The 15,214-nt window shown below is 40.4% G+C and overlaps 1 protein-coding gene across 1 annotated transcript in view; it reads left to right on the forward strand.

Annotated features, from left to right (window-relative positions):
* Positions 1-15,214, forward strand: part of DNER (delta/notch like EGF repeat containing) — a 324,909-nt gene that overhangs the window by 238,909 nt on the left and 70,786 nt on the right. The window lies entirely within an intron of this gene.

Genomic DNA, 15,214 nt, shown 5'->3' on the forward strand with positions numbered 1-15,214 from the left:
TGTCCATACGTTTGTTCTCTACATCTTTGCCTCTATTTCTGCCTTGCAAACCAGTTCATCTGTACCATTTTCCTAGATTCCACATATATGCATTAATATACGATACTTGTTTTTCTCTTTCTGACTTACTGCACTCTGTATGACAGTTTCTAGGTCCATCGAGGTCTGTACAAATGACCCAGTTTCATTCCTTTTTATGACTGAGTAATATTCCATTGTGTACACACACACACACACACACACACACACACACACACCCCACATCTTTATTCATTCATCTGTCGATGGACATTTAAGTTCAGCCACTATTGAGAACAGTATGGAGCTTCCTTAAAAAACTAAAAATAGAATTACCATATGACCCAGCAATCCCACTATTGGGCATATACCCAGAGAAAGCCATAAGTCAAAAAGACACATGCACCCTGGCGTTCATTGCAGCACTAATTACAATAGCCAGGTCATGGACTCAACCTAAATGTTCTTTTAAATTGACCCAATTATATTTTATTGTAATTTCTATGAAGAATTTGCCATTTTTAGAGTCCGTTCCTCATTTTCAACTCCTAACTATTCTACACTTAGCAATACTTCTGGTCACTATGATCCAGGGCCTTCCCATGGGATGATCTACTCACCACTGGTCATTGTCACTGCGTTCAACTATGACTCTCTTTTCTGTTACAGCCCAGGACTTTATATAACATTTTTACATAATTTTTATCATTTTTTCTTGATTATCAAAGGAATCTATGCTCAGATAAGCTCAAAGAAAAAAAACCCCTACAATTCTATCCTTAAAAGCGATCATTTTAAGTTTTAGGTGAACATCTTTGAAATCTTTTTAACACACGTTTTAGAAAACTGAAATTGGATCTTGCTGTGCATTCTCTTTTGTAATGATTTTCTAAAAGTGAACACTGTGTTTCAAATAATCTTGTACTGTTAATTACTTTTCTGAAGGGTGGTTATTAATGGCTGTGTTTTATTCCATCATACGAATGTGGCATTATGTACTTAAAAGACTTAATCATTCACATGCCATTTATTGATTACCTGTCTTGTGGCAGCTAATCACAAGGGCTCCGGGAGTGAATAAGACAGGTAGGGCTTTAGCTCTTGGTGCTTATGGAATAGCGGGTGTGAAGATATGACCAAGGCTCTGATGGAGCTGTGTTGGGGTGATTGGGTGGTTGAGAAGAGGGAAGCCTCACTGAGACTGGGGCCTGGGAGGAAAGTCAGGAAGTGTTCCAAGGATGCTGATGTTTCAACCAAGACCCGAAGGAGAAGCAACAGCAAGGTGAATCAGTGAGGGCTGCGGGCAGAGGAAAGATCCTCCTGGGAAGAGAGAACCAACAGCATGAGGCAGGGGAGAGGGTGGCATGTTTGAGGAACAAAAAGACATTCTGCAGAGCTGTGACACAGAATGTGATGGAAGGACAGTAAAGGCTGGAGACATTGTAGGAGCCAGCTCAGGTGGGCCTTTAAACACCATGATAACGTGATTGGGCGTCACCTGAGAGTAACTTCAGGAATAGTCTTAGCCCGGGAAGGGCAGAACTTTAACATTCGGGAGGGATTACTGTGGCTGAAGTGAGAAGAAGGGACCAGAGGAGTTCGAGAATCAGAGAAACCTGTTAGGAATCTCTTGTAATTTAGGTGAACTGCATAGTGGAATGAGTTAGAGTGGTACCATGGAGACAGACGGACATGGCAGATTGGCTGTGAGAGGAGGAGTGGGGCCAGGCAGAGCAAGCCAGCTTTCAGAAGGTGCAGGCACCTTCTTGTATGGGGGTGCTCTTGGGTAGTGAGCAGCTTTGAGAGGGAAGGATAAGACATGAGCACAAGAAGCCCATGGAAAAGTCAGAGGGAATTGTGAAATTGTCAAATGAAAAATGAACCTGAGCATGGGGGAGAGAACCAGGCTGGAAAGGTCAGTTCAGGGGGTTTCTGCTTATAGGTCTTAATTCCAGCCACAGGCATGTGTGAGACCCCCCAGGAAAGAACACGGAGGGGAAGAGAAGAGGGGCCGGGACAGAATGAGGAACGTCAGCTTCTAAGAATCACTGAGGAAGTGGAGTCTGCCAAAGAGACATTTATTCATTTTTGATTTTTTGCTTTTTGCTGTTTTTTATCTGCCGCAGAGAACTTTTCATACACGTGTTTTTTATGCATTTGTTCATCTAGTTCTGTGGGACAAAATTCTAGAACGAGAACTAGAACTACTTGTTTAAAGGGCTTACAAAGTTGTATTTAACTTTTACAAAGCCAGAAACCTTGTGGTCCAGGTGCAGAGATGAGACTCAGTTGAAGAAATACCAATCAATTAGAAAACACCTGAACGATGCTTATCTTTTATTTGCAGTCTTTGAGAATTCTAAAAGAATCCAATTATATCTAACTCCTAAATATGCTCGTGAAAGCTTTTCTTGTTCTACCCCATTTCTTCAGACCACAGCTGTTCCTCTGTGTCTGTCTTTCATTCCCCTTATTCTTTCTTTTTTTTTTGCGGTACGCGGGCCTCTCACTGTTGTGGCCTCTCCCATTGCGGAGCACAGGCTCCGGACACGCAGGCTCAGCGGCCGTGGCTCACGGGCCCAGCTGCGATCTTCCCAGACCAGGGCAGGAACCCATGTCCCCTGCATCGGCAGGTGGACTCTCAACCACTGTGCCACCAGGGAAGCCATTTTCCTCTTATTCTTATCATACATTTATGTTTTTTAATTATTACTATATGTTTATTAGGAGGATTGGCTAGGTTAGGTGATAGCCTTTTGTTTTCCATACAAGATAATTTTTAGAGCATCTCTGTATCCTTTAAAAATCTTGATTTTAAAGTAACAAACAATCCGATTCAAATAGGCTAGTGAAAAAAAAAGAGAGAGTGCATTGGCTCATGTAACAAATATGCAGGATGAACTCAAGATGGGTTGATCCAGGGGCTCAGGATCATCAAGCCTGAGTTTTTGTCTCTCCAACAATCTTATCTCTCCTTTCCTGTGTTGGATCCATTGTCAGAATGGCTGGAGCAGAGTTTGTCTTCTCCCAATAAATCAAAAGCCGTGAGGCTGACTCGGATTGTTTTGAATTGAGACATTTGCCCAGCCCTGAACCAATGCGGCCGTGGTATGGAACACTTTGGTGAGCCAGACTTTAGACACAAAGTCACCCTTGGAGCTGGCATTTGGGGTCCATTTCATCCGAAGTATAAGGACTGAGGCAAGAGGCGTGTTGGTTTAAGAAAAGAGGAAAATCGGTGCACAGTTGTCAAAATAAATGATAATGGAATTTGGGGGGTTAAAAGTAGTAAATAAATACTGTAGCAGTAGAGTGCTGTCACACCACATGCAAAGATTAAATCTGTCTTGGTTGGGAGAAAAAGATAGTTATGAAACTTCTTAATAGTGTATGCATTTCCCTCCTCAGGACCAAATAGAAAGAAACACTGTGGCTACCAGCAGAGAAAAAAACTGTGTAAAGGAAAGGTGGATCCTCCTTAAAAAATCCTGACGGCAGGCCACACCTCAGGCCAATTAAGTTAGTGGCTCCAGAGGTGGGAACCAGGCACTGAATTTTTAAAGGCTCTCCAGGTGGTTCCAGTGCAGCCGGGGTTGAGAGCCACTCGCTTGAAGAGCAGAGTTGCAGAGTTCCCTCAGGGATTAATTACTCGGAGCGGCCCAGAAAGTTTCTGTAAAGCCTTCTTTGCCAACAGCAGCCTTGACATCCACGAGAGAGGGGATAACGGCCCTATGCCTGGTATGGTCTCGACATGGGCAAACCTAGCAACAGGGCCTAGCACCCCTTTGATTTTCTTTGTGTGGAAGTGGAAACTAGGCGTTTCTACACATCAGCCCATTTAAAATTCATGAAAATGAGTGTTATTTTTAAAAAAAGCAGATGAAGAAACTGAGGCTAAAAATTCGTTAAGTCCTTGGAGAGGGACAGACTTGTGTTGAATTTCAATTCTGTCACTTACCAGATGGCTTTGGTCAAGTTACTTAACCCTTCTGGGTCTCAGTTTCATACTATATAAAACATAATGCCTGTCTCATGGACTTGCTGGGTAATATATGGTGGGTATTCAGGACCTGTGTCTCCCTTGCACATCCCATTTCTTAGTTCCTATCTTTTTTTTTCTTTTTTAATTTTTCTCCAGACTTAGAATTTCCATGAGTTGAGACATCAAGATCCTTCTTACATGTGGAAGGCAATCCTCTGACTCTCTCACAGGGAAATGTTCCTGTTTTTCATGTCAGAGAGAATGGTTACATCATTTGCCCAAGATTCCAGCCTCTTGGGTTCTTCCAGGTTCCAGCTCTGTCTGGACTCCTTGAAAGCTTCCTGGCTTCTCTTTCTGATTCATTCTTGTCTCCTGCAGTCTATTCTCCACACAACAGCCAAAGTAATCCTTCTCAAATGGAAAGCCCATGTTTTCACTCCCCGTCTCTCAAACCTTGGTGATCTGCCATCGAAAATGTGGTCCAGGGCTTCCCTGGTGGCGCAGCGGTTGAGAGTCCGCCTGCCGATGCAGGGGACATGGGTTTGTGCCCCGGTCTGGGAGGATCCCACATGCCGCGGAGCGGCTGGGCCCATGAGCCTTGGCTGCTGAGCCTGCGTGTCCGGAGCCTGTGCTCCGCAACAGGAGAGGCCACAACGGTGAGAGGCCCGCGTACCGCAAAAAAAAAAAAAAAAAAAAAAAAAAAAAATGTGGTCCAGGGCCCACACATCCCTGGTTGCCTCTCCAGCATCATTTCTTGCTACTCTTTGCCGGTGGCTTGTTGTTCTTAAAACACACCAATTACTTGAGAATTGTCCTGCAAGGGGCGCCATTCCCCTCTGGACACAACTTGCTCCTTGGGCATTTGCACCTGCTGGAACCCTTCCTCCGGCTTGAATGTGGCTCATGCCCTCTGGTCATTTAGGTCTCCCTAACTACACTATTTAAGATGACCCCCGTTATTCTCTGCCCCTTACCTGCTTCAGTACCATGTAGCACTAGCTAATGATATATATTTACTTATCTTTCTATTTGTTTTTCTCACCAGAATATAAGGTCTTGAGCAGTGCCTGGTACATGGTTGGTCTCAATTAGTACAGGTTAGATGAATGAATGCCTAAATGAAATCGCAGAACCTTCTGACTAAACCTCTAAATTTCCATTGTTAATAGCCAATTATTTTTGCTCATATAATTCATCTACTTTAAATAATTTTCATCTCTTCTGCCTTCTCTCTATTTAGACTGAACTGGGGAAAAGTTGATTTAACATTCCTCTATTTCCTAGTTATTTTTCATTTTCCTGTCTTAGATCTAAATTTGTCTTTCTAGTCTCCTAAAGAGAAAGTCCTTCAAGTGGTTTTTACTCTCTCAAATGGCTTTTCTTAAAAATTAAAAGCCACATTTTATATGTAATCGCCTTGGGCCTTTTACTTTACAAAAGTAACTGCTTTTCCTAGATATTCCCCCTTTTTCCTCCTTATCTTACATAACTGTCTGCTTTCTTAGAACCAGAACAAATGTGGTTCCAATTAAGTTTTCCATAAACATCAGCCAGAACGTCTTCTCTGATTCTAATATCATTCCTCGTCCTTCTCTGCGCAGCCAAATCTTGGGCTTTTCTTTGAAGCCCAGCACAAAAGCCAGCTCTCCCACGAGGTTTTCCTGGCCTGCCCCACCCCGGTAATAAGCCATCTTTCTTTGGAATCACTGCCACTCTAGAGCCTGTGCTGCACACACTGATCCCATGTTGACAGCCTGGGCCGGTCCCTCCAACCTCACACCACACTGGAATCGTTCAGTAAAATGTTTGCAGAAAGCAAAAAAAAAGGCCTCAAGTTGTTCCTTCATCGTCCTAAATGTGCCCTTCTGGTCTCTTCAGTTAGAGAATGAGTTTTTTGAGAGTCAAAGCTCTTCTTTATCTTTGTTTCCCTTTGCAGCTCATCAAGCCCCTTAGATGAACCACATTGTCTACCTTCATCTTGATTCAGTGATGATTCATCTATACCTCTGTCATTAAAACAACAATTGACCAATCATCTTTTTCATATTTCCTCATTGTAACTCCCCAAACCTAAAACATATTTATCAATCCTGTTTTACTCATTACCCTAGTGTGTAATAAATCTGTTAGAGTGTGTCCATTCGTTTGTCCGTGTATTGCATAAATATTTCCAGCGTGGCCGCTGTGCTGGGTGCTGGGGCTCAAGGTTGAGAGGAGCTAGCATGGCTCCTTCCCCGGGAAGTCCGTGGTCATGTGGGCTGGGAGACAGACGACAGGAAATCCACAACTACGTCACTGCAAATTCAAGGAAGAGCTATGAAAGTAGTGAGCAGGACACTGTGTTACACAATAAGAAAGGGATACCTAGAATGGGGTGATCAGAAAAGTCCTGTCTGTCTTAACGTTGAAGCCGAGAACCAAAAGGAGGCAGTTGTGAAGCAGTTAGGAGCAGCAGTGTCCAGGCCATGTTGCAAGGCTCTGCATGGGGAGTAGCTTGTCTTCTGGGGAACTGAATGGAGGCCAGTGGGCTGGCTCCTAGAGAGAGAGGGCCCAGAGTGGTCAGCTGAGTCCTAGCCCGCAGGACTTGATGCTTATGGGAGGGAGGTCAAATTTTAATCTAAGAGCAATTGGAAGCCATGATAATATTTACATTTTAAGTAAATTATGCTCATTGCTATTTGGAGAATTGGTCATAGGGGTAAGATAGAACAGGGAATCTCATCACAGGAAACTATTATAATAGGTGAGGAGAGAAAGAATTGTAACTTTGGCAGTGCAGATGAAATGTTCAGGTTCATGGAAGGAATGCTTTATTCCATAATTCCCTTATTAATATTGCAGAAACTTCTGATCTCTCAGTAGCTTTCTACATAGAGTGACTTTATTGTCTTGTAATTTAAAATCTTCTGGAAATGTTTTCTTTTGGTCTTAAATATCTGATTTCCATAACGTGTATATTTCAAGGGTGTTGATTTTTTTCTTTACATAATAAACGTTGAGCAGGCATATTCATATAAATACTGGTTCAAATAAAAAATTTGAAGCAGCAGTCAACTAGCTAAATCATAGTTTTTTCATTAGCCTCTCATTGCTTAGATTTCTTTTGCAGTTCTGTTTTATTTTCCAATTTAATCCTTAAATCTTTCATCCTTTTCTAAACTTTCTTCTTGTTGCAATGGGTTGTTTTAAGTCTCTCTTTTTTTTTTTTTTTTTTTTTTGCGGTACGCGGGCCTCTTACCGTTGTGGCCTCTCCCGCTGCGGAGCGCAGGCTCAGCGGCCATGGCTCACAGGCCCAGCTGCTCCGTGGCATGTGGGATCTTCCCGGACCGGGGCACGAACCCATGTCCCCTGCATCGGCAGGCAGACTCTCAACCACTGCGCCACCAGGGAAGCCCAAGTCTCTTTGAAGTTACTTCCTTGTGTTTGAAATAGAGGTTTTCTCTGGAGCTACTGTGTTTTCCTTCCAATATTTCCTGATGTCCATCATGTGAGGTTCGCATGGTTTGAAATAAACTATTCCAAACAAGAAGTCTCACCATCTTCAGCATCCTCTCTGCACCTTTAGGTTAACGTTATCAAATAGTTGTTCATTTTCTATTCTTCAAGTAGGATTGTAAATCCAGATATACTAGTCCATTAGCATCCAGTAATTTACTAATCTTTTAGCTCAGAGACATTACTATTATTATTTTTATTACTTATATGACAATATTCCACAAAGCTGTATTTCACGTGTTCTCCTATATAGAGTTCTTCATGTTTTGGAGTTTGAATGTATCCAGGAACATAGCTGATCCCAAGAACGTTAAATTTTGTTTTTCACCCCTCTTGCCTTTGCTACCGTAACTAATTTGGTTTGCATATTCTGCAAGAGGAATTCTCAGAAATATTTACCTTAAGAGATTATTGAACGACTGACCAAAGTTCTTAAAGAGTTATGCTAATAAAAAGAGAAACTTTACCAAAGGCTATCTAAAATAATTGCTTTTAGACTTGTAACATTATTCAGGAACAGGAAAACGCAGAAGAGTTCCTACTCTTGGAGATGGAGTTTAAAGCTGTTTATCTGTAATGTGTGTCTGTGTTGAGAGAGAGAGGATGGAGGGAGAGGCAGAGGAGAAAATAGAGTGAATGAGAATCTTGGTTCATTTTTAGAATGTTTCTTGGAAAGATGAAATGTGTTCTGGCTGAGTCTCAGCTATGGATGATCCAAGGCCATTTCTACCGTGTGGTGTAAAACATCTTTCTACCAGCACTCTCAGAACTGCCCTGCACCCTGAAAATTCAGTGCACAGCTGCACTTTGTACCAGGCTTTGTCGTAGCCTTGGGTCATCAACTTCCATATTTTTATACAGAGAAATCGGATTCATATACCACTATATCTGAGTTTGGGATCACTTCCAAAGGTACTTATATTTATATATCTAGATATTGAATATACAACGTTTCTTATCTGGGCTGCAGTTTAACTTTTGAAACTACATTCACTCAATATTCAAGCTTTCTGTGATCAGTATCATGTTTACGAGCTAGTTTTAAAAATTTCAAAAAATTACACATTAATGCCCCTGTAGCATGCACCGTAGCAAGAACCATAAACGAGTCAACATCGGGCCTGGATCAACACATTGGAAGGTCATGCTTGCATGGGTTGGCATCATGGCTCTAAATTTGATATTTGGATGATTTTTTTTTTATATTTGGATGATTTTAAAGATGACTTTTGATTTTATAAGGAGTTGGTAAGTAAGGTGGTATGCGATATGTTTACTCCTTAGGATTCAAGTTTTATCCTTGTATTTTAAAAATATATTCCATGTGATACTGGAAATACTGAGAACTAGTCAGGTTCAGGACATTTCAAATGCATTGCGTTGAAAATTCATCATTGCTAAGTAATTTCCGTTTTCTAAAGCTGCCTTAAATTTAAGAATTCAGGACACCAATGGCTCTATTCTGGCCCTAATTTCTTATGCTAGCATAGCACCTTCAACTTTTCAAGTGCTTTTATGCAAACTCTTATGCAAGGAAGCCTAACATGGGGCTTAAGAGCACAGATGTGGTTTCAGATAGATCTTACTTTGAAATTGCTTTTCCCACTTACTGAGTGTCCCTGGGGGACTAGTTCCCTAATATAAAGTCTCTAAGCCTTCTTCTGTAAAAGTGGATAATAGTAGACCCCAATTGATTCAGTGGTTGTGATAAATAAAAGATAGATACCAATTGCTTCACGTAGTATCTGGTATATAATAAGAATTCAACATTTACTGTTACTATTAGCACCACAATTCCTCTCTTTCTCTCTGCTAGCACAACTATAACTACTTGATATATACGGCTATTCTGTAATCTCCATTCTTAACAAATGAGGAAGCTAAGACATACAAGAGCTAGTTACTTGATTGTGCTGGTATGGTTTATCAATCGGAATTTGATTTATTGAATTGCAAACAGTAGACACCCCAGTAATCATGATTTGATTACTATAGCCTTATACTAAGTTTTGAAGTCAGCTAGTGTAAATTCTCCAAATCTGTCCTTTTTTTTTTTTTTTTCTATATTGTTTTGGGTGTTCTAGGTCCCTTGCATGTTGATATAAATTATAGAGTCATCTTGTTAATTTGTACAAAAAGAAGCCAGCTGAGAGTTTGATCGGTATTGCAGTGAATCAATTTGCATCTTAATAATATTGAGCCTTCTAATTCATGAATATGGTATAGCTCTTCATTTATTGGGTGTTTTTAATTTCTCTAAGCAGTGTTTTGTAGTTTTCAGTGTAGAGGACTTACATAGCTATTGTTAAATTTATTCCTAAGTATTTTATGCTTTTTAATAATATGGTAAGTGCTGTTTAAATTTTCAAAAATTTATGGTCACTTACTACTAGAAAGTAGAAATATAATTTATTTTTTGTATATTGACTTTGTATCCTGGTATTCTGCTAAGTTTACTACAGCCCAGATATCAAGTATTACAGCAAAGAGTAATGGTCTGGAGCTTGTATTTGGGAGTCAGACTGCCTGGGTTCAAATCCTATTGCTGCCGTTTACTAGCTGTGTAACCTTGGTCAAGTTGCTTGATCTGTCTCTGTGTCACTCCATCTGAAAAGGAAATGATAGTACTTAGCTCATAGAACTGATGCCAGGACTAAAAGAGTTAATATAGTTGAAACTCTTGGAACAGTGCCTGGTATGTACAGGTGTTAGCCATTAATAAACAGTTTCAACAGACTGTCCTTTTGAGCCTGTACAGAAAGGCTGTCACGGATGCTTCTGCTCGTCCCCTCCTCCCTCAGCTGTTTGCTCTAGGACCCCACCTCCACACATCAGCCTCACCGGATGGCCCAATAACTGTGTGTGTGTTTAGAGAAAGGTACCTGAGCACCTCTGATTCCAGGACACTCGCTCTTAGATGTACTCAGGACTCCACCATGAAGGATTCATGCAAATGTGAAATTTGACTGTGTTCCAGAGATTGGCTGACAGGCCAGCTTCTTTCCAGTTTCCCTAACCACAGACTCTGGACACAGGCAACTTGGAATTTCCCCAGAAGCACTGCTCAAAGGAAGGAGAATCCAACATTTATTGAGTTCCACATACAGTTTTATTTGATCCTACACATCAGGGGTCATCCCCATATTTTAGGTAAGGAAATTAAAGCACAAAATGATTAAGTACCTTGCTCAAGGTCATACACTAGTAAGATGATTCAAGCTTTGGTTTCCTGGCCCTGAATTCTTTGGGTTATGAAAGTTTGTTCTTTTCTCTTTTAGGAAGGTCATTTAAGAGGTGGCTGAAGAAGATGTGAGTCACTTAGAAAACAATGTTATATGAGTAAGAGGATAACAATTGCTTAGGTGATAGAAGGAAATAGAGAATTTGCTGATCAAAGCAACAGTGTCTTGGTCAGCTCAAACTTCCATAAAAAAATACTACTGACTGGGTGGCTTGAACAACAGACATTTATTTGTCACAGTTATGGAGGCTGGGAAGTCTGAGATAAGGATGCCAGCATGGTCAGGTTCTAGTGAGGGCTCTCTTCCTCACTTGCAGTTGGCTGCCTTCTTGCTGTGTCCTTAGTGGCAGAAAGAGGAAGCTCTGGTGTGTCTTCTTCTTACAAGGTCACTAATTCCATCATGGGGGTTCCACCCTCATCTAATCCTAATTACCCCCCAAAGACCCCACCTCCTAATGCCATCACATTTTGGGGTAGGACTTCAACATATTAATTTTGAGGGGACACAAACATTTAGTCCATAACAAATAGTGTTTTGAAAATTGGCTCAGCATTTAATCTGTGAATCCCCTTTCTAATGTTCATTAATAATCTTGTGAGCTAGGAAAATTATCCCATAATCACCCTATATCACATGCATCTCCATGAAGTGTATTGAGATACACCTTGAATTCATTTTTGCTTTGTCATCATCCTTTATAACAGAATGGCATTTTATATTACATTATATATTTTTAGACTGGATAATATGTCAAAGGTGTCTTCTCTCTTCAGTATATACTGAGGTATATTAGGATTCTCTGAAAATATAAATATTATTTGCATCTCATCTTGTTTTTCTACTTTCTTGAAAAGGTAAGAAAAGGGAAATTTTAATAGTAATAAAATGCAGGATTCCTGATTCAACAGCAGTGAACCTTTTAGATATTCAACAAGGATTTATTGATTCCTTCTTTAGTTAAAGTTTCTTCTAGTACATAATCAATTCCTCTTTCAAGTCTTTTACATAAAGCAGAGCAAAACAAAAGTTTCCTTCTGGCCCACATTCCTATTTAGATGTAATGCTGTGTCTCCTATTACATTGTATCAGTTAGCTTTTGCTGCATAACAAACCACCTCAAAACTTCGTGGTAAAAACAACAATCATTTATTTAGCTCATGATTGTTGTGGGTTGGCAATTTCGGCTGTATTTCAGCTGGTCACAGGCCAGATTGCTTGGTGGCTGTCTGGTTTTGGGTGGCCTCACTGGACTGGCTTGTTTTGATTCATGAGGTCTCTTGTCTTCTAGCGGGCTAGCTTGGGCCAGCTCACCTGGCTTCTAGGCAGAGTTTGGTGACATTTTTGACAACTCCCTTTTTGATGTTCTCTTTTCCATTGTTTTCAGTGACACCTTCCTCTCCTGGTTTTCCTCTTATCTTTCTTAAAACTTATCCATCCATCTGTCCATCCATTTGTCTATCCATCCACCTGTCCATCTGTCTGTCTGTTCCTCCCCTGGGAATCATAAGCCTCCCCTGGGAATCTCCTCCTGTATTTTCCATTGCAATTGGTAACAACACCACCAACATTAATCTGGAAAACCTGGGAATCACACTGCAGTTATTGCTGCTTCTTATTAAACAGTGACTGTTTGCCAGTCACTGTACCAAATGTTTGCCATAGATCTTTACATTTAGGCTTCATAAAAGCCGTATGTTGTAGGCATTACTATCTCCACTCCATGAAGCAGATGAGTGTGATTGAGTACTTGCCCACGGTTCCACAGTTTAGTGTGCAGAGATGGTTTTTAAACCCAGTTCCTTTTGGCTCCAAAGCCCGTGCTTAACATTAAGTCACACTGAGAAACCACACAAACAGGGCCCTCAGATATGTTTTATTTACCAGAGAAATGGCTTATCAACATTTTAAAATAGTAAGGGTTCAAACAAGAATCTGGATTTCAGATAGTTCTTGAAAATTTAGAAGATCTGGTAACTGGCCTCACATTCAAATGGCAGCAGTTGGCTGCAGGGGGGTGGTGGCCACCCCCTTTGGAAGGACATGAGTTTTCCAGTTTGCCACAGTCCCTGCCACTCCCTACTGCCTTACAGTTGGCCCGCTTCCTTCATCAACATGGTCTGCTGGACTCCTGCTGGCATTTGAGTTTTTGACTCCTGTTACATTGTGTCCCTAGGCCCTGCCCTCTCTTCAGTTCTTCTACCATCCAATTGGTCCCTGAACTAACAGTGTTACGTCACTTGTAAAATAATTGTCCAATCTGCCTCACATTCTTTATCCCTATTGCTACAAATTGGTCCTTATGACCTCTCACTTCAGTTACTCTAGTAAACACCTGGTTTCCTCTTTCCAGTCTCAGACTCTACTAATACACTCTCCACGTTGCTTGCAATTAAGCATATCAAAACCACTCAAATAGTTGATGTCCAGTGACCTTAGGATGAAGTGCAATGTCCTTAGTGTGGCATGTAAGATGTTCATGATGTGGCCTCTGACCAGTGCCCTCATTTATGCTTGCTTTCCATCTCCTCTTGGCCTCATTGAAATATTGGCTCTCCCCAGAGTCATGATCCTTCACATCTCCTCACCTTTTTATCCACCATTCTTTCAACTTGGAGTATTCTATGTGGATCATATTCATATTTGTAACCGAGTATATCAATGTGAATGTAGAGTGATTACTTTCCTAAAATTCATTTTTCCTTTATTTTGACTTGATTGGTAAGTCTCTTATTTCTTCTTTCACCAATATCCAAGCAGAATAGAAACACAGGGGCTTCCCTGGTGGCGCAGTGGTTAAGAATCTGCCTGCTAATGCAGGGGACATGGGTACGAGCCCTGGTCCGGAAAGATCCCATATGCCGCGGAGCAACTAAGCCCGTGAGCCACAACTACTGAGCCTGCGCGTCTGGAGCCTGTGCTCTGCAACAAGAGAGGCCGCGACAGTGAGAGGCCTGCGCACCGCGATGAAGAGTGGCCCCCACTTGCTGCAACGAGAGAAAACCCTCGCACAGAAATGAAGACCCAACACAGCCCAAAAAAAAAAAAAAGAATAGTAACACAAGTCCTCGTTATGTTTACACATCATAACGTTTTCTTAATTGGGCGTTATTGACTTCTCTTCTGTGCAGTATAGTGGAGAATTAAGAGCTTGGGCCTTGTAGCCTGGCTCTGCCACCCACTAGCTAAGTAGACTTGAACAGGATACCTCACATTTCTCTGTCATCATCCTCTCATCTGTAAAATGGGGCTACTAATATCATGCAGTTACCCCAGGGCTAAATGAAATAATGCACGTGAAGGCTTAGAACTGTCTGGTGCATCTCAGCCCCTAGTGGATGTCAGCTGTTGCTTTTATTATTACCATTTTTCTTTCATTCATTCATTCATTCATTCAGCATTGGACCGGGGAACTGTTCTAGGAATTTGGATATATGTCATTTTAGAACCCACAACGACTTTACGAAGAAAATAATTTCAGCCCTGTTTTTGGGGTGAGGTAGTAGAAGATGAGAGAGGTCAGGACTTGCCTTGGTTGTTCAGTTTGTCATAGGGTGAAATGTGTTTATGTTCTTTTCATTCAGAGGGAAATGGAATACATCTCATGAAGGATGGAGTTAAATACCACTCTTGGCTGCAAAGGGACTCTTTGGAGAATTCAAGTGTTATTAAAACTGATTGTGTGGTACATTTTTAGTATGATATTTAAAATGTCAAAGCTACAGAGAAGTTTCTAAGATGTTGAATAACATTGGATTTTTTAAAAAATTTTCTATTTCTGTACAGAAAAATATCAAGTTGATTATGACAATTTATGAGTGATGCTTTAGATGAAGTCTGGGAACTATTTTTGTTTGTTTTATATATTCACTGTGTCCTGAACAACAAAAATTACCAATATTGCTGAGAGTTCTGTGTGAAGATGGTTAACATAAATTTAAATCTAGATAAGAAAAGTGAAGTAGAATATTGGAATAAGAACTGTATATGAGAAAAATTATTTAAATTTGTTTCTAAAACTTGAATAGTCTTCATTTAATTTTCAAACTGCTCTAAAAATATTAAAAGAATAGGTTTTACCAAAGTATTGTTAAACACTTACTTGGACACACAGACCTATAGATTCACGTATGTATGTCTGTACAATTAAAAAAAATTTTTAATTGAAGTATAGTTGATTTACAATGTTGTGTTAGTTTCTGGTGTACAGCAAAATGATTTAGTTATAGATATATATTTCAGATTCTTTTCTATCATAGTTCATTACAAGATATTTAATGTGGTTCCCTGTGCTATACAGTAAGGGTATGTATGATTTTTTAAATTGAGGAATACTGACACGCATACACAAAACAAAATAAATCAGCTGCACAAGAAGCACATTTAAAATTTAAAAAAATTAAACCCTTATTGAGGTACCATTTACATATCATAAATTTCATGCATTTTAAGAGTACAATTCGGTGCTTTTTAGTAAATA

This window comes from Delphinus delphis, chromosome 7, assembly GCF_949987515.2.
Source record: "Delphinus delphis chromosome 7, mDelDel1.2, whole genome shotgun sequence".
In the NCBI taxonomy this organism is placed as follows: domain Eukaryota; kingdom Metazoa; phylum Chordata; class Mammalia; order Artiodactyla; family Delphinidae; genus Delphinus; species Delphinus delphis.